Consider the following 25,375-nt stretch of genomic DNA (forward strand, 5'->3'; position numbering starts at 1 on the left):
CGGCTCCATCTCCTTTTCCTTTCATGCCTGCACATGGGCGGGAAGGAGAAAAGAGAGAAAGCCGGGAGCAATTTAAAGCTAGAAAACTAATGGGGAGAGCTGACAGCAGGTGCTGGGGGAGGGAACTGTTGTTGCCGCTGCCACTGTGTGTGGGAGCGTGCATCTCAGAACCTGAGCTGGGAGGCATGGGAACTATAAGTGGGAGTGTTTGATGATTTTGAAGAACTCCTGGAACATGGTAGATTGACGTTTTGTAGGTCTCAGTGAAAGAGTAAGTTTTGTTTCATCTCCTTTCCTCCCTTGGTAATGCAAGAGATACTTTCTCTCTCCCCCCACTCCCAAATAATCACTGGCTGTGGCCGGGTTTGGCAGTGAAGTGCTAAAGTGAGCGAAGTGCCCCCAAGGACACCTTTCCTTGCCTGTCTCCAGGTGAGGCTGGGAGAGCCCCCCCCCCCCCAGCTTTTCCTCAGCTGCAGATCTGAGCCTCTCAATCCTCCACCCGGGATCTGAAAGGAGCTCCCACTTTCTCCCCCTCCCCTCCCCCAATTAATCACCAAGAGTGGCAGTCCTCTGCAGGCAGATGCCTGCCGAGAAGCCCCTGTAGTGGCAGCCAAGGGGTGCTGCCCCCCATGGAGAGCAAAGCCCCCTTTCTGCCTCTGCTTCTCTCAGCGGCAGTTGCCATGAGGCCCCTCAGCTCAGACACACACACACACACACACACACACACACACACACACACACACACACCCTGCCCTCTCTTCTATCTCTTTGGAAGGTGTCAGGTGGGGAGAGGCTTCCAGCCCAGAACATTTCATTTTGTTATCATTAAGCATTTACATTTTTGTTATAATTAAATAAGTAAGTGTGTGTGTGTGTGTGTGTGTGTGTGTGTGTGTATGTAAGTATGTGTGTATATATGTGTATGTATATATATATATATATATATATATATGTGTGTGTGTGTGTGTGTGTGTGTGTGTGTGTGTGTGTGTGTATGTGTGTGTACGTATGTATGTATATATATGTATATACATACTGGATAGATAGATAGATAGATAGATAGATAGATAGATAGATAGATAGATAGATAGATACCCTGTTTCTCCAACAATACAGCCTCCCCCAATAGGAAGTCCCAGCATGTTTTATAGGCATGGAATGAAATTAAGCCCCTACCCCCCAAATTAAGGCCTATATTAAAACATGCGAAATGGGGGGAAATAGGGGGGGGGGGCTTGCCATTAGGAAGTACTTTTGTTGCACACCCGGATATGGTGCTGCCTGCGTTGACCCTGATACAAAGTGCCCCACCAACGCCGAGGGCAACATCCAAACCATTGCTGCCCAGCCGCCCAAAGATGCAAGGGGGGGAAATTAAGTCACCCCAAAAAAGATGGCCTAGCCATTTTGGGGGGGCTCAAAAAGAATAAGAACCGGCCTTATTATATGAGAAACATGGTAGATAGATAGATATAATTTATATTTTACATAAAAATTATATTAAATATATTAGCTTTTTTAAAAAAATGTATTAGTGGTCCTCAGGATTTAAAAGTATGAGTTTGGTGGTCTCTGAGATCCAAAAGGTTGGCGACCCCTGTTCTAGTCCAACCCCCTGCTCAGACAGGAAACCCTATTTCAGATAAATAGTTGTCCAATCTCTTCTTTAAATTTTCCATGTTGGAGAATTTACAACTTCTGGAGGCAAGTTTTTCCACTGGTTATTTTTTCTATCAAGAAATTTCTCCTCAATTCTAGGTTGCTTCTCTCCTTGATTAGTTAGTGGTCCCTGAGGTCCAAAAGGTTGGCGACCCCTGATATAGAGAGTGAAGAACAGAGATGATATTCAGCAGGTTCTGACCAGTTCTGGAGAATGTTAGCGGATTTTTTTTTAAAGAGTTTTTTTTTAAAGACAAACATACACATACAAAACATAAAAAACATAAAACCATCTTCAATTTTATATACATACAATGTGTCAGTTGGTTGCAAATCTTTTGTGCTATTCTTTTGTAGTCATTTACTCACAGTTTATATAAATTTTCACATTGTCAAACTAAGATATGCTTATATATTTATCAGTTATTAATCATCCACGACTAAACTATTTATTCCATCATTTTATATGAGATATTCCAAATTTTATCTTAAAATTTATGTTATACTTTCAACCAATGGTTATATATGTCTATATTATGTCTTAGATCAATCTATTAAATTTCTATCACAAAATTATCTAGTTTATTACATTACCATGTCTTTTTGTCCAACCATTGATAAAACAAATCCCATATCATGTAAAATTGTTTATCTTCTTTTTCTCTAATTTCAAATGTCAATTTACCCATTTCAGCACAGTCCATAATTTTCTTAATAACTTCCTCCTTAGCAAATACAATCCTAGCCACTGTTAATACATTTACAATCAAATATTTCAACTCTTTGTTGTATATTTCTGGTATAATTCCCAATAAAAAGATCCCTGGCTTAAAGTCTATATGTTGTTTTATTATTTTTTCCAACCATGTGTGGATTTTAGTCCAATATTTCTTTGCGTCTGAGAATGTCCACCACATATGGTAATATGAACCAGGTATCTGATGACATTTCCAACATTTATCCGATTTATTCTTAAACATTCTCGCAAGTCTTGTCAGAGGTAGATGCCACCTGTAAAACATCTTGTACAAATTTTCTTTATATGCAGTTGACATTGTCATTTTATAATTTTGAGACCACATTTTTTGCCATTTTTCTAAATCAATCCCATATCCAAAAAATTTTCCCCAAGCAATCATCATTTATTTAACTTGTTCCTCCTCCAATTTAAATTCTAATAAGTGTCCATAAGGTTTTTTAATTACCTTTTCATCAGTACCCATCAAAATCTTACCTAAATCAGTCAACTTATAATAAATACCTTCTGCTTTTACATCTTTGTCAAATCTAGATTGTATTTGCAAATATGAAAACCAGTTCAGTTTTACACCTTGTTCTTCCAACGCTTGCATAGATTTAAGTTCACCCTTTTCATTCAATATCTCACCATATCTAACAGTTTGTTCCTTTTTATATATTATTGGATAAGAAAAAGCTTCAATAGTAGATATCCATAATGACATTTTTAAGTAATATTGTCTTTTTATCTTCTCCCAGTTCAAAAACAATGCCTCTCTTAAGTAATGTCTTTTAAAATACCCCTGTGTTTTTGTTCCCTTATACCAAAGAAAGGCATGCCATCCCAACAGCAAGTCATGCCCTTCTAAGTTCAATAGTCTATTGTTCCTTAATGTTATCCATTCCTTTGCCCACATCAAATTTGTCACCTGGTACTACAACTTACAATTAGGCAAGGCAAACCCTCCTCTTATTCTTGCATTTTGTAACAGTTTTAATTTTATTCTTGCTTTTTTGCCCTGCCAAATATATTTCAACACAATTCTATTTAAGTCTTCAAAAAACTCTCCGTAGTCGGATTGGAATTGTCTGGAATAAATATAGAATTCTAGGCAATACATTCATCTTAATTGTAGATATTCTCCTAATCAATGAAAATTGTAAGTTTCCCCATTTTGTCAAATCTGTCGCAATCTGCTGCTTGAGTTTAAGATAATTATTTTGCTTCAGTGTGCTACATATTGGTGTGATATATATCCCCAATTACTTAACCTTGTTTGTGACCCGTATTTCTAAAACTTCATCCAACTCTTTCTTTCATCTTACTAACATATTCTTTGTTAATATCTTTGCTTTATCTTTGTTTATTTTCAAACCTGCTACTTTTCCATATTCTTCTATTTTTTTCTATTAATTTAGGTGCTGTTTCCAATGGGTCTTCTAATATAAATACCAGGTCATCTGCAAAAGCATGCAATTTATACTGTTCCTTTTTAATTTTCATTCCTTTTATTTCTTTGTCTTCTCTAATATTTCTATTCAACACTTCCAATGTTAACACAAACAGCAGGGGCGACAGTGGACAACCTTGCCTTGTCCTTTTTCTTATATCTATAGATTCTGTTAGTTCTCCATTTACCATAACCTTTGCAGTTTGTTCATAGTATATTGTTTCAATGGCTTGAATGAATTTTTTACCAAAGCCCATTTGTTCCAATTGCAATAACATAAATCGCCAACTCTCATTGTCAAAGTCTTTTTGTGCGTCTAAAAACATCAAAGCCATTTGCTTCTCAGGATGTGCCTTATAGTATTCCAGAGTATCCAAAATAATTCTCACATTGTCTTTGATTTGTCTCTCTGGCAGGAATCCATTTTGGTCAATATGGATAAAATTATTTAAATATCTTTTTAGTATTTCTGCCAAAATTGAAGCAAAAATTTTATAGTCTGAATTCAATAGGGATATAGGTCTGTAGTTTTAACTTGCTGCAGGTCTGCATCCTCCTTCGGTATAAGTGTAATATATGCCTCGGTCCATGTTTTGGGTATTCTTTTCTTTAACATTACTTCATTCATAACTTCTAATAGGTGAAGATTCAATATTTCCTGGAAAGTTTTATAAAAATCTGCTGGTAAAACCTGATGCTTTCCCAACATTCTGTTTTTTTAAGGCTTCTGTTAATTCCATCATTGTTATATTCCCTTCTAGCATTGTTTCAGTATCTTTAGGTATCTGAGGTAAATTCACTTTCTGTAAATATTGTTTAACGTTTTCTTCTTGAATATTCTCTTGAAAGTACAATTTTCCATAGTAATCTTGTAATCTTTTCCTCATTTTCATAGCAAACATGTCCTTCATTTATTAGTTAGCTAATCCTTCTTGACTCTCTCTCCTTTCTCAATTTATAAGCTAGCCATCTGCCTGGTTTATTTGCATCTTCAAAGAAATTCTGTTTAGCATTTTTAATTTTTTGTGCTAGTTCCTCTTTTTCCATTACTCCCAATTTATGTTTAATTATATCCATTTTGTTTTTAATTTTTTTTTTTTGCAGGGACTTCTGTAAATCTTTTTCCAATTTTTTATAATCATCCTCCAATATTTTAAAAGTCTTTTTCTGTTTTATATTTCTTTTCTTTGTATAGTCTATTATCAAGACTCTTGAGTAGGCCTTCATCGTGTGCCAGAGGTTCGATAGAGATGTATCCTCTTTTCTATTTTCTTTAAAAAAGAAAGCAAGTTCTTTCTCTATTTTCTGTTTGAAGTCTTTTTCTTTTAATGTCGTATTACTTAAGGTCCATCTAGATCTCCTCTTATATCCTTTCCAAGTAACTGTCACTGGATTATGGTATGCGCAGGTGCTTATTTCTATTTCAGTCTCTCATATGTTTGCCAATAATTCTGCTGACATCCATATCATGTCTATTCTGGACCATGACACATGTCTGTTTGAATAAAAAGTGTATTGCTTACTCTCCACATTTCTCTCTCTCCGAGTATCTTTTAAGTGGAATTCTTCTGTTATTCGAAAGAAAGATTTTGGTAGTATCTTTCTGACTTTCTTTGTTGATTTCTGCGTTTTGTAATCCAACCGATCATTAACTATTCCATTAAGATCTCCCATCATACAAATATTAACATAGTCCAGTTCAATTATTTTCATATGTAATTTCCTGTAAAAGTCTTCTTGATTATCATTCGGAGCATAAATTGCAATTAAAAGTGTTGTAACATTATTGTCCATTATTTCCACCATCAAAATCCTTCCATTGTCTTCTGTGTAAATTAATTCTGCCAAAATTGTATCTTTAATATATAAAACCACACCTCTTTTTTTATTGTGTCAGCGATGTAAATAATTTCCCTAATTTTCCTTGTTTTAGTATATATTCTTGTTGCTTTGTAATATGTACCTCTTGTAAACAGATTATTTCAAATTTTAATTTATTTAATTTGTGAGATACTTTCCTTCTTTTAGTAGCCAAAATGAGTCCATTTATGTTAATCATAATCAATTTTCTTTCATCCATGTTAAGCTTTGTGAGGGGGTTTTATTGCTCTAGTGGGTCTTAATTCTCTGTTGTTCTCTGGGTGCACTACCTACTGCACCTTCTTCTTTCTCTTTTTCAATTACTGCTATACACTCCTCTTGGAATTCAATTAATGACTCTTCGTTTCTAGCTTCTTTATCCTTTCCTCTGAAATATTCTAACTAGAATAGCTCAGCTTTTTCAACTGTGTCAATTCTGTGTCTTTGCTCCTGCCAGGTGAACAAGAGGCCTTCTGGCATCAACCACCTGTAATTTACTCCTCTTTGGTCAAAAATAAGTATTCTCTTCTCATCTTTCTTACTCTTCTTGGTACCTGTTTCAACACCACAATTTCTTTATCTTTTTTTAAAATAAAGTTTTATTGAATTTTAACAAAGCAAATAAAACATCTTATTTGAGTACAGCATTGTTCCGGGTTATCACATTTCCATACAGACATATTTTCATATGCATATTCATCTTATATATTCAACTTCATATCTTATTACTCTTTTTCCAACTTCTCACTATTTCTCCCTTTACTTCTCTTAATTTTCTTTTATGGTTATCTCATTTTCTTCTTATTCAATTGTATTTCTTTTACCTAAATTTCTATATCTTTTTATTCATTGTACTTATACTTTCATCTGTCTTGTTTACAATTTCATATGTTCTCTTCCAACATTCTTAAGAAGCAAAATTTCCCCTATGATTACCAATCGAAATGCAACACCTTTAAATCTTACTGTTATTATCTTTCTTTTTTTTCAATTTATAAGATAGCCATCTTCCTGGCTTGTTGGCATGTTCAAAATAGATTTGTCTAGTTAAGTTCAAATTCATAGTCATTTTCTCTTGATCAATTAAATTCAGTTTATGTTTGATTATACTTATCTGATTTTGCAGTTTGGATTCTTTTGGGTTATTTTGTAGAAGGGTTTCTAGCTCCTTAATTCTCTGTTGTAATTTGTTTTGTTGGGAGTATTTTTCCTTGTTTCTCTTAGCATTATAAGAGATTGTTGTGCCTCTTATAACCGCCTTCATCGTATCCCAAACGTTTTGTTTCGTGGTTTCTCCGTTATCATTTTCTTTAATAAAAAAAATCAATTCCTCCTTTAATTTATTAATATATTCTTTCTCTCTTATTAATTGAGTATTTAAGGTCCATCTTTTCTTTGGTTTTGCCCTGCCCTTCCATATTACCTGTATTGGATTATGATCTGCCCATTCATTAGGCAAAATTTCCACTTCTTTTGTCTCATTTGCTATCTCTCCACTCATCCATGCCATATCAATCCGTGTCCATGTTTTGTGGGGATTTGAATAAAATGTAAATTGTCTTTTTCAGGATGTAATCTTCTCCATATATCTGTCAGATTTAGCTCTTTCATCATTTCCCTACAAATCTTGGGAGCTCTCTCTTCCCCTTTTATTCTTCCCGGCATTACTGTGATCCTTTTGGAAATCAGCAATGGAGTTGAAGTCCCCTACCATACAAATATTTCTTTTTTGCAATTCAACCAATTTTCCATATAGGTGTTTAAAAACTCTTTTTGGTCTCCATTTGGGGCATATATTACTACTAAAAGAATTGGAATATCATTAATCCAGATCTGCAAACCCAGAGTCCTTCCTTCTAAGTCCGACCATATTAGCTCAGATTTCAAATCCTCTTTCACATATACTGCGATTCCCTTCTTTTTCTCCTCATCTGCTGGTGTGGTAAATAATTTTCCTAATTTCGGGCATTCTAAATATTTTTCATCCTTCTTCTTTATATGGGTTTCTTGCAGGCACGTTATATCTGCATTATGTTTAATTAATTTAGATAATATCCTTTTTCTCTTAATTGTTGAATTTAAACCATTTATGTTTATTGATAGTAATTTTTTTTCTTCTCCCATCTATTTAGTTTTGTTTTGCTCTTTGTCGTGTAACAATTCCTCTCTCTCTTGCGCTTGTATTGATGTAGTTCCTTCTGTCTTTTGTTGTGAATAGGTATTTTCTTGGTTTCCTACCGTTCCAGTTCTATTTTTATGTCCACTGTATTCTTCTTGAAACTTTGTGTCCAATTTCTCCCTACTATTTTGCTCCTGTGGGCCCACCATCCGTTCGTAAAAATCCTGGGCTTTTTCCATAGTATCTATTTTGATTTTCCTCTCTTTCCACGACACTAACATTCCTTCTGGAATAAGCCATTTAAATGTGATTCTTTCTTTATTTAAATATGCTGCCAGGAATTTATAGTCACGCCTTTGTTCCCTTATTCTCCTCGGTATCTGTTTAAGAATCACAATTTCTTTCTCTTTGTAGGTTATAGTTTTATCTCTTGAGGTTCTGTATATCATGTCTCGAACACATCTTCTAGTGAATCGTATATGTACTTCCCTAGAACAATTGTGGCGTCTTGCATAATTTGTATTGAAAAAAAAGAAAGAGAAGAGACTGATATACCAGTTAATAGATAGCAAAGGAGATACATACCAGGAAATAGAACAGAAAAAAGAAATCATTCATAAATACTTTGAAGATTTATACAAAAGAGAGGATGTCAGTGAAGATAGAATAAGGAATTATCTAGATGAAGTAAAGGATAAGGCAATTGGGGAAGAAATGGCTGAACTATTAAATAAAGACATTACTGAATCGGAATTGAAATCAGCAATAGAGAGCCAGAAAAATAATAAAACCCCGGGCCCAGATGGGATCCCAGGGGAGCTGTACAAGGCAATAGCAGATCAAATCGGATCACTTATGGTGGAAGTTTTTAATGACGTTTTACTAGCAGCTAGGATGCCGGACTCATGGAGGGCACTGATCTCGCTGATCCCGAAGGAGGATACAGATCCCAGATATATAAACAATTACAGGCCGATTTCACTCTTAAATACTGATTATAAAATATTCACTTCTATTATAGCAAACAGATTAAAAGATTGCTAAACTTGTATATACATGAAGATCAAAATGGATTCCTTCCAACTAGGCAAATAAAGAATAATCTAAGAATAGTATTAGATGTACTAGAATTTTATGAAGCCCACCCAGAGAGACAAGTAGCACTCATGTTTCTAGATGCAGAAAAAGCTTTCGATAATTTGAATTGGCAATTTTTAATTCAAAAAAATTTATAATTTGAATCTGGGTACCAAATTTGAAAATATTATAACAACTATATATGACACACAACAAGCTAATATAATAGTGAATGGGAATGCACCCGCCCAATAAAGATAGAAAAGGAGTGAGACAGGGTTGCCCATCTCTCCCCTGCTCTTCATATTAGCATTAGAGACATTATTAACACGAATTAGGCGGAATTCAGATATAAAGGGATTAACAGTTAAGAAAGAGGAATATAAATTGCAAGCGTTATGGACGATATGATTTTCTTCCTTGAAGAACCAAAAGACAGGGGACCAAAATTGATGAGTGAATTAGAGAAATTTGGAGCAGTAGCGGGACTTAAAATAAACAAAAAAAAAACCAAATTAATGACCAAAAACCTAACAGAAAAACAGAAAATAGAACTAGAAGAAATAATGCAGATACAAGTGACAAAGAAAGTGAAATATTTAGGAATTTGGCTAACCCCACACTGTAAGACACTTAAAGAAAACAATTATGATAAGCTGATACATCAGGTAAAGAAAGATTTAGAATCGTGGGGAAACTTCAAATTTCACTACTAGGCGAATTGCTACTATCAAAATGAACATTCTCCCTAAATTTTTGTATTTATTCCAAACGATCCCAATTAAATTACATAAAAAGTTTTTGAAGAACTCAATAGAACAACTCTGAAATTTATTTGGCAAGGAAAAACCCAGAATAAATGTAAAAGCAATGCAGGATATGAAGAGCAGGGGAGGGTTAGCATTTCCAAACTGGGAGTTATACCATATGGCCACCTCATTAGTTTGGTTGAAGGATTGGGTGAGTTTAACCAATAAAAGAATACTATTTCTAGAAGGCCATGATTTACAAAGGGGTGGCACGCCTTTCTATGGGACGTAGGGAAAACCAGTCAAAAATATTTCCATAGACATTTAATTAGAGACGCACTATTAACAATTTGGAGGAAAATAAGGAAAAACATTATACAAAAGTACCAGTATGGATTTCAACAATGGAGGCAATGATTCACCCAAACAATTTGGAGCTTACTAAAATGATTAAATACAAAGACTTATTAGACCCACAAGGAAATTTGAAACCGAGGCTGGATCTTCAAGAGCAAGGACATAAAATTGATCAATGGGTTTATCTTCAGATTCAAAGCAGATATAAACAAGACAAAAAGAATTCGGAATTAATAACAAACTACAACAGTTAGATAAAATTTTATTAGGATCAAATAAAAAAAACATAACAAAATTTTATAACTACTTATTAGAAACAGAACTAGAAGAAGAAATCGTAAAAGGAAATATGATTGCTTGGAGTAAGAATGTAGGGCGCAGCATCACATTAGCGGAATGGGAGAAAGTTTGGGGCAGAAACAATAAGATTACCAAATCGGCAGCATACAAGGAAAATCTTTATAAAATGTTCTATAGATGGCATCTCCCCCTTCGAGGTTAGCGAAGATGCACCCCAACATGAGTCCGCATTGCTGGAAGTGTAGGAAAAAGAAGGAACCTTTTTCCATATGTGGTGGTCCTGTGCAGAAACCCAAAAGTATTGGAAGAAAATCAAAACTTGGTTGGAAGAAATCACCAAAGAGCAGATCGAATACAAACCAGAGTCCTTCCTACTAGGGATTTTTGATAAGCAAATTTCCAAAAAAACTAAATACATAACAATACACATTTTAACAGCGGCCAGATTAGCCTTCGCTCAACATTGGAAACAACACCAAATTCCATCAGAAGAAATGATTATTGAAAAAATCTCAAGATGCGCAGAAATGGATAAATTGACTTTGGCGCTAAAAAACAAAGACACTTCACTATACTATGACAGCTGGAATTGTTGGTATAATTGGATTGACCAAAGATAAATAATATATTATAAGGCATAAAAGGAAAGTACCAATACATAACAACGAGGTAGCGATATAAGTTAAAAACAGGTGTGGTTTATGACACAAGTTAAGGTGATGAAAACAAAGAAGATCTTGCAAACTGTTAAATAAGAATAATTTTAATCCTGTAACCTCTTTCTTTCTTTTCTTAAAATTCTTTCCCTCTCTTCCTCTTCTCTTTTCTTTCTTTTCTTTCTTTCTTTCTTTTGCTTATTTGTGTATGTATTGTGACTGGTTTTAATTGTAAAAATTAATAAACTATATTTAAAAAAAAAAAAAAATCTTACTGTTATTATCATACGAAATCTCATTAAATATTGAATTTGTGCATTCTAAAATTATAACATTCAAATTTCTAATATCTATTTTATATCATGTAGATCTTACCATTCAGACTCTGCTTCGTACTTCCCCTTGAAAATGTAAAAATAAAAATTCTAAAAACATAGCAAAAACAATATATATATATATTGAACATTATATATATATATATATATATATTGAACATTATATATATATATATATATTGAACATTATATATATATATATATATATATATATATATATATATATATATATATATATATATATATAAACATTAGTAAACAAAATAGTTATTCAAATTCATTCTAGTGCTGGCATGAACCTTGTAAATCTTCCATGTTTCTTTTCAATATCTATCAATCTTTGAGAACAATTGAAATGGTTCCCTCCCTTCTTCATTATTACTTAACTGTTAATAAGCATATTTTATAAATTATTTACTATTAATAAGCAAAATAATTATTCAAATTCATCCTAATAACTGGTATAAATTTCCTTATAAATCTTTCACATTTCTTTTCAATATTTTATCAATGTTTAGAAACAATTGCAATGTTTCCCTCTCTTTTTATTATTGCATTAATTATAAATAAACATACCATTACATAACAATACAGTTTTATCTCATAGATTATTTACTTATTTCATATCTAGTTCATTACAGTATTCTATTGTCACAACATTATGTTTTGTATCTTTGCCGAATCCTCACTTTTAACTTAATTTAACCATTGTCTCTGTGTTTTCTAGCTGAGCAAATACCTTTAATCCTAGTATGTTTCCCCTTTTTCTTTATTTCCTGTTTTAGTCCCTCATAAGTTCTTTCCCTTTCTATCTTTCCCCCCTTTTTCTCATCCCTTTTTTTTATACCCTTCTCTCTCTCATTTTCCCTTCTGTAGTTTTCTTTTCTGCTTCTCCTTGCTGTTATACTTCTTTTTCAGACTATTTTCCTTTTTGGCTGTTTCCTTTGATCTCAAACTTTTAACTCCTTTCCCCCTTATTACCACACTTTGCATTATTTGATCATTGAAAATGGCTTCTTCTTTGTCCTGCCCTTCTTCTTGCTCTTGAAGCTTTTCCTTTTGCTTTTCATAGTTCAGGATCTCCATTTCAAAAAATTCAAATATGAAGCCAAAGGATCTTCCTCCCCTTTCTGCATCTTCTTTCTGTTTTTTAAGACTCATCTTCAGTTCCTCCAGGAGTGATGCCATTTTAAACACTTTTGAACAACCACCCAATTGACTTTAAGTAAAAACAGAAAAAGAAAGAAAAAACCAATGCCAATCTTTTTTTAAATCACCAAATGATCCCAGACTGTTCCTTCTTGTTTCTTTCCTTTACTTTTCCTTTCCGTGAGTTACTGTATCTTTTATTAAGATTTCAGTTACAATGTATCCTCGGGAGTCTTTTCAACGTTTCACTGTAAATCATCTTTATTTTTCCAGGTGGCACTCCATTTTTCCATTATTCCAAGTCCCACCCTTTTGCCTCCACCCTTCTCCTTTTTAGGGCTTTAAAATGACCAAGAAAAAATCTCTATTCTCCTTTTGACACTTAGATTTCAGCTTAAAGTTTCCTATTAGTGTCAAAATAGATTAATATAAATTTCTTTCCATACCATTTGTAATTGTCAATATAAAGGTAAAAAAGGGGGGGTTTAACCTCCTTTTCTCTCTCCTTTGCCGGTTAAATATCTTCTTTCAGAAGTATCCCTCTGGGTACTTATAGATTCAGGGTACCTTGCTTAGATGTTCTCTGTTGTGTAGCCCGGTCTGTCCTGCTTTCCTCTTTGTCTTCCTCCTACACAATCTTATCCAGTTGGGTTCTTCTTTGAGGGGGCCATTTCTGACCACTGCTGCAACCGCCTTCGGGGAAGGGAGTTTAGACCAGCCAAGGAGGAGAGATGTGGCTCCCCTCCACTCAGCTAGCAATATCCCCCCTCTTCACCACCTCTACAGGGTGGCTTCAACCCTGAATCCAAAAGATTGGGGTGGTCCAGTGGTGAGCACAGATCGAAACTGCGAACGATCGTGGATTTTGGTCTGCTGCTGAAGAGACCCAAACTGGAAGTCCATAATTTCTTTATCTTTGTACTTGAAAGTTTTCCCTCTTGCCACCTGCAGTATCTGTGTCTTGGTAATCTTTTTAGTGAATCTGATATGAACTTCTCTTGGTAGTCTATTTCTCATTGCATATCTTGTATAGACATGGAACACATCATCCATCCCATCCATTATCTTCTCTTTAGTTATCTCTAATGCTCTAATTTCAGCAAGATTTTCTCCTTTTCCTTCTTCTACATTTTGAAATCTTAAGTAAAATTCTGATCTGTCAATTTCCCATCCTAATGGTTTGCATCTGCCCTTTTTGACATCACTCAATCGAGTATCAATATCTCCAATTTTTTTGTCCCTTTCTTTATCTTCTTCTTCAATTTTTTAAAATCTATCCTCATATTTCATCATCATCTGTTGAATATTTTTTACTTTCTCATCTGTCTTTTCAGTTCTTTGCTCAATATTTTCCATTCTCTTTTCAATCTTCTGAATTCCTTGCATAATCATCTGTAATGTCACTTCATTCTCTTCCTCCTGTTGTAAAATTGTCTGTATTGACTGTTGTCCTCCAGATGGTGAAGAGGCTATTGGTATTGAGGAAGCTGGTGCTGTTATCTTTCTGCTCATCTTGTAGTGCTTAGCAGTAGAGAGGGAGAAAGAAAAACGAGAAAAGAAAAGAAAAAAGGAGTACAGGCAGGCAATTACCACTCCAAAAAAGAAAAAGGGAAAAAGAAAAATCTTCAAGCCCTTACAGATACAGATAATCAGAGTTGGAAGGGACCTTGTAGGTCATCTAGTCCAACCCCCCACCCAAGCAGGAGACCCTACACCATTTCTGACAAATGACAGTCCAATCTCTTCTTGAAAGTCTCATCTGATGGCACTCCCACAACTTCCGAGGGCAAGCTGTTCCATTGGTTGATTGTTCTCACTGTCAGAAAATTTCTCCTTGTTTCCAGGTTAAATCTCTCCTTGTTCAGTTTCCATCCGTTATTCCTTGTCTGGCCTCCAGGAGCTTTAGAAAATAGTTTGACCCCTTCCTCCCTGTGGCAGCCCCTCAAATATCGGAAGACCGCTATCATGTCTCCCCTGGTCCTTTTCTTTACTAGACTAGCCAAGCACAGTTCCTGCAACCATTCATTGTATGTTTTAGCCTCCAGTCCCCTAATCACCCTGGTTGCTCTTCTCTGTACTTTTTCTAGAGTCTCAACATCTTTTTTATAATGTGGTGACCGAAACTGGATGCAGTACTCTAGGTGTGGTCTTACTAAGGCTTTATAGAGTGGTATTAGTACTTCCCTTGATCTTGATTGTATCCTTCTGTTAATGCAATTTAGGATTGCATTAGCTTTTTTGGATGCTGCTGCACACTGCTGGCTCATATTTAGCTGGTTGTCCACTAAGACTCCAAGATCCCTCTCACAGTTACTGCTATTGAGCCTGGTTTCACCCAGTCTATATGTGTACTTTTGGTTTTTCTTGCCTAAGTGTAGGACTTTACTTTTCTCTGTATTGAATTTCATTTTATTAGATATGGCCCAGTGTTCTAGTCTGTCAAGATCCATCTGGATCTTGAGCCTATTTTCTTGGGTGTTAGCTATTCCTACCAGCTTAGTATCATCTGCAAATTTGGTAAGTTCCCCTTCTATTCCCTCATCTAAGTCATTAATGAAGATATTGAAGAGTATTGGGCCTAAGATGGAACCTTGTGGCACCCCACTGCTTACTTCCCTCCATGCAGACTTAGACCCATTAAGGACTACTTGTTGAATACAGTTTGCCAGCCAGTTGCGAGTCCATCTAGTGGTGATGCTATCTATTCCACTTTTTTCTAGCTTACTAAGAAGTAGGCCCTTATGTGCCTTAATCCAATTGTTTCTCTTAATAAAAGAAAGAAAAGGAAGAAAGTAAAAAAAGGTTTAAAAAAAGAAGTAAAAGATTTACGTTCTGGTTTCTGGAATAGAAGGCTAAAATCCAAATAAAAAGGGAGTAAAAAGGGAGATGAGAAATAACCTCAGGTTAAGCCAGCCACTGCCACTGAGTATCCAAGGCTCTTTAATAAATCAACTCAATGTTTCTAGCTCCAGTATTTTCAAGGTCACTTCAATCTTCTTTCTTTCAACTTCTGCTCAAAGCTCTAATTATTTAGTTTCACAGATGGGCACCCTTATAAACAATCTGCCATGCCTATCCCACTGTCTTTTCCAGTGCAGAGTTCAGAGTCCTTGAGTATAGCACAAGTACATAAACAAACTGAGGAAAGAAAGAAACAATATGTCCAAGCCTCTAGATGGCAGCGCTACTTTTTTTCCCTTCACTTTCACTCCCCCCTCAAGTATCTAATACCAAAAGCAAAGAAAGAAAATGGAATCCTTCCTTTTTTTGAAACAAAAAATAAAAATAAAACCAAAAGAAGAGTCCTAATCAAAACAGACTTTTAAAAAATTGTTAAAAAAATAAAAATAAAAACAAAAATGGAAAATTTAAAAGAAACCAGTCCAGTTTAAAATTCAGTAACTTTACCAAATTCAAACTTCCAATAAAAAGGGAAAAGGAAAAAACTTTCACTTTAACTAGCTTAATTCCATTTTCACTTTAACTAGCTTAATTTTGCCGCTTGACACACTTTCCTTCAATCTCTTCCGTTCCAGAGCTGTCCCAGCTTCAGCAGCTTGAATGGCTGCCTCTCTGCCACCGGCAAAGGGGCTTTTCCTGGATAAACCAGGGTCTTTGTGGTGTCCCTGGGATCGACAGGATGTGCCCTAGTCAATCACCGTCTCTACGGGACGGTTTAGGTCCTTCAGGATCGTCCAGCAGTGAAGATATTAATGGTGATCTTGGAGAATCAAGATCGCGCGTCATACCACCACGATGCCAGATTGGAGACTGGAGATTTTGCAGTATCCTTTTCCTGCCATGCCTACCAAGTCACACCCACAGAACCGGTAGTAAAAACAATTTGAATCCCACCACTGGTGAAGAACGTTTTGAATAAATGAATTTCATTATACATATCATCATCCTCAGTACTTCTATTCTTGACTAGACAAAATAGAATCCTACAAAGAATACTGAATAACCATAATTTTTTCAGTAAAAAACATATTGCTAAATATATATATATATATATATATATATATATATATATATATATATATGTTTTCTGAGGTTCTCATGGGTATTTATATGTAGATCTTTGGTTGTTCGGGTTTTCTCCCGCGTAAGATTTGAAGTATCTAGGCAACGTTTCGATGAAGTCTCATTCATCATCTTCAGGCTTCTGTCTCCAGCTCTGTGCTTCTCAGAGTAATGGAGATTGCAGCTGCTTCCTCCTTTTAACTGCCAGTGGGGTGGAACTTGATTGGGTGGGGGCTTGGCTGTGTTCTGATTGGGTGGGGGTGTGTTCTCATTGGTAGGGGTTTGGCTGTGTTCTGATTGGTTGGGGGTTAGCAGTGTTCTGATTGGTTGGAGGCGTGTTCTGTTCAGGAGGGGCTTGGTTGTGCTCAGGTTAGTTTTAGTTGCTGGGGGATTTGAGCTGGAGAGTTGTGATCTTGCTGTTTGGCTTCTAGTTCGTGGTCCTGCTGCATCTTCATAGTGGGTGTTGGTTTGCTTCATGTATGGCTCAGAGGGGTTTGAAGTGGGTAGTGATGCAGCTGCAGTGCAGCTTCTGGTCCATGGTCGTTTCTCATTTTCTGAATGGGTGGGAGTCCGTTTTCTACATGGAAGTGTGGTGGTGGCATCTTGTGTGGCTCTCATGGGTGTGGGTCCAGTGTCCTTCTTCATGTTAGGTACTCGTCTGTTCATGAGGGCGGGTTTCCAAATGGCTGGAAGGCGGGAGGTGTCATCTCGTTTGTTCATGCTGTGTGGGCGTTTTTTCTATCTCTATGGCTTCTCTGATTATTCTGCTGTTGAAGTGTTCGGTTTTGGCGATAGTTCTGGTATTTTAAAATCAATTTCATGTCCTGTGGCTTTGAGGTGTTGGACCAGGGAAGAGGTCGTTTCTTCTTTTTGATTGAGTTCTTATGTTCTTCAATGCGTGCGCTTATTCTTCTGTTAGTTTGTCCAATGTATGTGTTAGGGCAGGCTGTGCAGGGGATTTCGTATACTCCTTGGTTTTCTAATTCGATTTTGTCTTTGGGGTTTCTTAGGATGGTGGATATTTTTTTTGTTTGTGCAGAATGCTGTTTTGATGTTGTGTTTTTGGAGGATCTTGCTAATTTTGTCTGTAGTGCCTTTTATATATGGGAGAGAGGGCTTTTCCGTTTTCTTGTTCTCTGTCTTGGATTTTGGTTGGGGCTTCTTTTTGGATTAGGTGGGTAATCTTCTTTCTTTGGAATCCATTGGCTGTGAGTACGTTGGTGAGAGTGTGTAGTTCGGTTTTTTGGCGTTGTTCATCGGCTAAGCATTTTGTTCTGGAGATGAGTGTCTTGGCTACTGGAATTGATCTGTGCTGGGTGGTGGTGTGAGAGTGCATGTAGATAGCGGTTAGTATGTGTTTTCTTCTGGTAGATGGTGTGTCCTAGGGAGCCATCGGATCTTTTGTATACCAAGACATCTAGGAAGGAAGTTGATTGTTGGCTTCTGTTTCCATGGTGAATTGTATTTTGGGGTGTAGACTGTGTGAGCCTGGTTTCACCCAGTCTATATGTGTACTTTTGGTTTTTCTTGCCTGAAATGTAGCGGGACTTTACTTTTCTCTGTATGGTGAATTTCATTTTGTTAGATATGGCTGAGTGTTCTAGTCTGTCCAAGATCCATCTGGATCTTGAGCCTACTGTTACACCTAACCAGGTGTTAGCTATTCCTACCAAGCTTAGTATCATCTGGAATTTGGTAAGTTCCCTTCTGATTCCCTCATCACAAATTATTAATGAAGATATTGAAGTATTACAGACTACAGATGGAACCTTGGCGGCACCCCACTGCTTACTTCCCTCCATGCCAGACTTAGACCCGTTAAGGACTACTTGTTTGAATACAGTTTGCCAACCAGTTGCGAGTCCATCTAGTGGTGATGCTATTCTATTCCACTTTTTTCTAGCTTACTAAGAAGTAGGCCCTTATGTGCCTTAATCCAATTGTTTCTCTTAATAAAAGAAAGAAAAGGAAGAAAGTAAAAAAGGTTTAAAAAGAAGTAAAAGATTTACGTTCTGGTTTCTGGAATAGAGAAGGCTAAAATCCAAATAAAAAAGGGAGTAAAAAGGGAGATGAGAAATAACCTCAGGTTAAGCCAGCCACTGCCACTGAGTATCCAAGGCTCTTTAATAAATCAACTCAATGTTTCTAGCTCCAGTATTTTCAAGTCACTTCAATCTTCTTTCTTTCAACTTCTGCTCCAAAGCTCTAATTATTTAGTTTCACAGATGGGCACCCTTATAAACAATCTGCCATGCCTATCACTGTCTTTTCCAGTGCAGAGTTCAGAGTCCTTGAGTATAGCACAAGTACATAAACAAACTGAGGAAAGAAAGAAACAATATGTCCAAGCCTCTAGATGGCAGCGCTACTTTTTTCCCTTCACTTTCACTCTCCCTCAAGTATCTAATACCAAAAGCAAAGAAAGAAAATGGAATCCTTCCTTTTTTGAAACAAAAATAAAAATAAAACCAAAAAGAAGAGTCCTAATCAAAACAGACTTTTAAAAATTGTTAAAAAAATAAAAATAAAAACAAAAATGGAAAATTTAAAAAGAAACCAGTCCAGTTTAAAATTCAGTAACTTTACCAAATTCAAACTTCCAATAAAAGGGAAAAGGAAAAAACTTTCACTTTAACTAGCTTAATTCCATTTTCACTTTAACTTAGCTTAATTTGCCGCTTGACACACTTTCCTTCAATCTCTTCCGTTCCAGAGCTGTCCCAGCTTCAGCAGCTTGAATGGCTGCCTCTCTGCCACCGGCAAAGGGGCTTTTCCTGGATAAACCAGGGTCTTTGTGGTGTCCCTGGGATCGACAGGATGTGCCCTGATGCTATATATATGCCAGATTGGAGACTGGAGATTTTGCAGTATCCTTTTCCTGCCATGCCTAACAAGTCACACCACAGAACACGGTAGTAAAAACAATTTGAATATATATATATATATATATATATATATATATATATATATATATATAATATATATAGATATATATATGAAGAAGAGATGATTCCACCAGACTGTCAGTTATTTGGAAGCCTGCACTCACACACACACAAATAAATCCAGCCAGGCAAACATCTGGGCCCAAACAGACCCCCCCTAATACCTCCAGCTCAAACACACCCCAACCAGGCACCCAGATGAAACCTAGCTTCCTAACAAATGATAGCCATCCATTTACTCAGAGCCAAGCTGCACTAAAAGCCTCCAATACAGGAAACACAATGTTGCCAGCCAATCAAGACAAAAAAAGCTACAAAACAGACAGAAGATATTAGAAACACCAATCAAGCAGAACACAGCAAACTCCAAATCCAATAAACACAGACCAAGACTCCCAACCAATCAGGATGAAGAAAAAACCATTCTGGCACAGCAGTAGGCTAGCCCCAAATTTAAAACTGAAATGGCTGTGAAAGTCTGACTCACAGACAAACACAATACAGAAGCCTGATGATGGCAGATGAGATTCCCGAACAAAACTGAATACCATACATGTAAGTACTCACAACAACTTAAGAGTGTGTTTGTGTGAATATATATATATATATATATATATATATATATATATATATATATATATATATATATATATATATATATAAAATGAATGAACACTATACATGAACACTATACAGAAGCCTGATGATGGCAGATGAGATTCTGCTGAAACGTTGCTACAACTTTAAAAGCACAACAACAATGACATGGGAAAATACCCGAACAAAGCTGAATGCCATACATGTAAGTACCCACGAAAACTTAAGAATGAATATATATATATATATATATATATATATATTCCTTCAATAATTCAAGATTCAAGATTCTGTTCGTCATTCTATAAAGGAAAAATTTTCCTTGAATTACAGAACAGCCAGTACATATTTGGGTGTACAAAAACAGATTGGATGAATGAAAAAAAAGATATTGTTTCCAATGGTGAAACAATATCCTGCATCTGAACAGAAATGTCAACATGCGACAAAAACACCTTAGCATGGAACAGATGGAGGGCTACAGGTATAAATCACATCTTCTTTTATTACACACTTTTAGTAGTGTGTTGCTGCTTTCACACTGTTAGGTGAAATCTGTATTTGATAAGCCCAGGAAAGAGAAGTAGAAGATGCATTTAAACTGTCACATTCGCTCAAAAACATAGTGTGCCAGTCAGCCACTTACCCTGGCATGAAGTCTTTGGAAGAACACAGTCTTAGACTTTACAAAGGTGATGGTTCAGAGCAGTAAGCCATAAATGAGATTACAAAATGGGTTAAAGGAAATACTCCATAAATGAGATTACAAGATGCTTCAACTCTCCCTTGGATAGAAACATAGCTTAAGCAACAGCATACCACATATTACATTCAGATAGGTTAAGTGAATGAAGAGCAGAAGATACCCAAGACAACTGAGCTAAAGATTCAGCAAACAGAAATGGAGCCAGGACAAAGCATTGTGAGAACACTCTAGAATTGGTGAAATTCAATCCAGTACCTGTCACTCCTACAAGATTGACCAGCTCAAGAAACATGTACCATGTAGGTTGAAAACTCTTATTTAGAAATGCTTTATTAACAGAATCTTGAAATCAGAATGGGCTTCCTTTCATCCCTTTTTATCTTCTTCATAATTAGGGCATGCATCAGACATTTTTGCAAATTACTCTCTTCATAAGTCCTTATGAATTTATATTTTCATTGATTTGGTGGAGGATCTTCTTTTTCTCCATATAGATCACCCTCTATATTCTCTACAGTGCCTACCTTGCACAGTATTAACATACTGGACTAGGAGCAGGGAAACCTGGATTCTAGTTCTGTGTTAGGTACAAAAGACAGATTGGTGATATTGGGTCAGTGATTCCTTCTCAGCCCATGTCAATATCAGACTGAGACATAAGCTGGCTGAAAAACAAAACTTCTTGCCACATCATGAGTTGATAGTTGCAAGAACTGGATGGGCTTGATTAAAACCAAGAAGATTCTGCAATCAGCAGAACAGATGCTAAGAAGATCAACCTCTAATACTATATGTTGAATATAAAGCAACGGGTAAGAAACTGGGCTGGGTGAGGTCCTGTTTTTGCCAGCCTAGCAGTTTGAAAGTATACAAATGTAAGTAAATAAATAGGTAGCTTTGAATAGGAAGATAATGGCTTTCTATTTTCTCAGCATATAGTCATGCTGGCCACATTACCATGAACATATATTCAGACAATACTGACTCCCTTGACTAAGAAACAGAGTTGGATTTTTATTAGATGATGACATATAGTATCTTTTAACTAGCAGTAACCTTTCTTGAACTACCTCTTCATATATCCAAGCCACTTTAAAATATTTTGTGATTACCATTAATCTCTCTATGCAAACATTCATTTGGCACCTCCATTAATTCTTGATCCTGTCTCTTTTTCTATGCGCACCTCTTAAGGATTTATTCCCACTGCATTCAATTTACTTTTATGTTTCTGGTGACATTTTATTTTTCCACATTGTGTTTAATCTCTTTTCATTTTCACACACCATTTTCACTTCTTTTAACAAACATCTTTTCTTCACAGTGTATATCATTACTTTTCTACCAGTATCTGCACATCTTAAGATTTCTTTATTGATTTTGCTATTTTCACAAATTCTCTCAATACTTCATAAGGATATGAGTAATATCCTTTTAGATATTCATTCCTTTGCTATGTATGCCAAAGAATAGAATTAAATTTAAATCCGTATTGTTGAAGCAAATAAACTTTTTTCTAAGCAGAAATTGAGAGAATCACCATTCTCATTTACTCTTGGGTATTTGAATCAGTTTTTGTGTAATCTCTCTTTGCATTCCATATCTTCTTGTGTCATCTGAGAGAATCACCATTCTGATTTATTCTTGGATAGATCTTGAACAGCCTAATCAGCCTTTTTGTACTCTCATTTTGCATTTCTGCATATCTATGTCACTTAACAAAATGATAGTTCCCTTAGGATTATCATTATCATACCAGGAATGTGGCATGCAACTATCATCAAGCTAAGAATCCCTTTTATATGGACCCACAATTGCCTATATGATACCAATTATTCATCTTGGCATATATTTTAGATTTTCTTATTTCATTATTTTGTAATGAAAATCTGTAATCTTCCCACACATATTTATCAATTCATCTCCAACACATCTGCTACCATTATTTTGCTCTCTTGTGGTTTCACAAATACCCATTTATTTGTATTTTGTGTATTTCATTTGTTAATTCATGCTATTTGCTTCTTTTGTCTTAATCTTCCATATGTTATGTTCACTGCCAGATGATGTCTTGGTATTTGTCCTCAGTGCTCATCATGACTTTGGACAGCTCAGGCTTTCACCCAATGTTTTCCAGTAAAAGAACATGTAGATTAAGAATTCGATCCAGCTGCTAAAGGGAGCCTTAATTATGCTTATGCACTTCTAGCATTCCCTAATAACAGCAAACCCAATATTGGCCAGTTCTAAACTATCATATCATTAATATCGGTTGCTACTCAGTGTTATCTAGAACTAGACACCATTATTTCCCATTCCAACAAGGCAAATCATTTTAAATGCAATTTAAAAAAACACAGAAAACAAACAATTCTCAAGTGGATTTGATTCCCAATCTCAAATCCCACAACTCAATCTTTAAAATGTGCAACTAAAAGCAGCTAAGCAGGGTAAATACTTTACATTCACAGTGTTTGTACAATTCTATAATCTTCTCACCATAGGATGAGAATCTTTGGGTATCCCATTATGCATATACTTCTAAAAAGTTGCTGAGGTTTTACAATTCTTTTTTCCTTCTAGAAAAAGAAAACAAGTGAGTAGTCTCAGAATCAGTTTGACCCAAATGAATGCAATTTATATTAGGATGGGGGCATAGTGGAGAATAGAAGAAAAAAGATGGAGAGAATGCATAAATTGAATGTAGAATAACATAAGTATTTTAAAGTTCTAAGTTACTTAAAATAACTTTATTTTTTTTCTCCAACTTTGCCTACATTGTGCATTATCATATTTTGAAATACTTGAAAAGTATTAAGGAATGGTTTCAGCAACTGAGTAATTCATCAATTTTAAAGTACTGTATTTTTTTACTAATGATAAAATGATGAAAAATGCTGTCTTTGGAAGAGAGTTCATGATGTTTTATAATAATTGAATGTTGCTTTTTTAATTTAAAATAGTTTAATTGAATTTATGGATTGTTCTGTTTTCTTTTTTTGGTTTGTTAATTATTTATCTTTACACACACAAACACACACACACACACAATGTGTAGATTGGTTTTTTGTATTTTGTATAGTGAGTTTATTTTTGCATTTTCCCATATTTTTAAATACTTGTAATAAACTAAAGTTATTTTTTGAAAAAAAAAACTTCATGCATCAATTGATTTAGAGAACATATAAGCAGCCATCCTCTTTTGTATATTACTACACAAATTACTGAAAGAAAAATATATCTGATAAATTGGCATCAAACCTGAACCAAACTTGAATCAAAGTTGTTATGCAAATATCAAACAATACTTGAAAGTAAAATTATAGTATAATCTTTTTTGAGCTGAACTTAAAATGAAAAAAGGGAAACTGAAGTCGTTTGAAAAGAACAATAAAGAAGGGGAAAAATAAAAACTCTTCACTGAGAAAGAATGACATGAAAACTATTGGAAAAGATGAGGAAATGGGAGAATTGTTATTTGACTAGAAGTCAGATGACAGATATAAAGGTTTCTGAGAGAACAAATGAGAAAAGAGAGGCTCATATTTATAGCACAATTCAAGGTCTATGCTATAGAAGGACTCTAGTAGTAATAACTGTGGCAACAAAAAATTAAGAAGTGGAAGCTATTGTAATATTGCTCTGTGGTAATGAAGACAATATCCACTTAACAATTTTCATTATATCTGTTTGTATTCTGTGTAGGACAATTCTACAAATTACATAGCAGAATGCTCAGCTTTGTTATCAGGTCAACAAACAGACATAAGATTCCCAGCTGAACTTATACAACATTATATGTTCTTGACATAGACCTATGTGCCATATTTATACTTTGACATGCATAATTGTACAGTTATGGGCAGGAATAAGCAATATTTTTGGAAAAAAAATATTATATGTGTGAGACACTACATAATTGGGATTTGTATTCTTATTACTTTGTGAATAGCCAAGCTAGTGTCCTCCAGATGTTTTGGACAATTCTTTATAGGTTATGAGGTCCAATGGTAACTGAAGGCCAAAACATCTCAGGAGGATCAAATTATGTATCCTTAATATAGCAGTAGCAGCAGCACTTAGACTTATATACCACTTCACAATGCTTTACAGCCCTCTCTAAGTAGTTTACAGAGTCAACATATTGCTCCCAAGAATCTGGGTCCTCATTTTACTGACCTCAGAAGGATGGAAGGCTGAGGCAACCTTGAATCTGGTGAGATTCAAACTGCCAAATTGCAGGCAGCCGGCAGCTGGCAGTCAGCAGTCGGCATTCTAACCACTGCACCACCAAGGCTCTTATATAATTGTAACCTCTGCTAACACAGTTCTTGATTTGTGGCAGTGAAACTCAATATTGAAGGTGAAATATTATCCATTTATATTTATACTGAAATAATATTCAGTAAGGATTTTTTTAATGCTGCCCTTTGAAAATCTTTAAGTTAATTAATGTTCCATATCTCAGTAAGAGCTAAAAGCTAAAGCAGTGGGCTGAACTGGAAAAAAAGGATGACAACTAAATGGCAACAGAAATAGAAACTTTGCTGCCACACAGTACTAGTTCTAGGAGTCTTCAAGATTATTAGTATTCTAAGCAATAAATACTACTAATCTTCTAGATTACCTCAATGGGCAACCCAGATTTGCATAA

The 25,375-nt window shown here is 35.3% G+C and overlaps 1 protein-coding gene across 2 annotated transcripts in view; it reads left to right on the forward strand.

Annotated features, from left to right (window-relative positions):
* BRINP3 (BMP/retinoic acid inducible neural specific 3) overlaps positions 1 to 25,375 on the forward strand; it is a 307,089-nt gene that overhangs the window by 25,856 nt on the left and 255,858 nt on the right. The window lies entirely within an intron of this gene.

This window comes from Pseudonaja textilis, chromosome 3, assembly GCF_049901715.1.
Source record: "Pseudonaja textilis isolate UNSWEBS1 chromosome 3, rPseTex1.2, whole genome shotgun sequence".
Classification (NCBI taxonomy): Eukaryota; Metazoa; Chordata; class Lepidosauria; order Squamata; family Elapidae; genus Pseudonaja; species Pseudonaja textilis.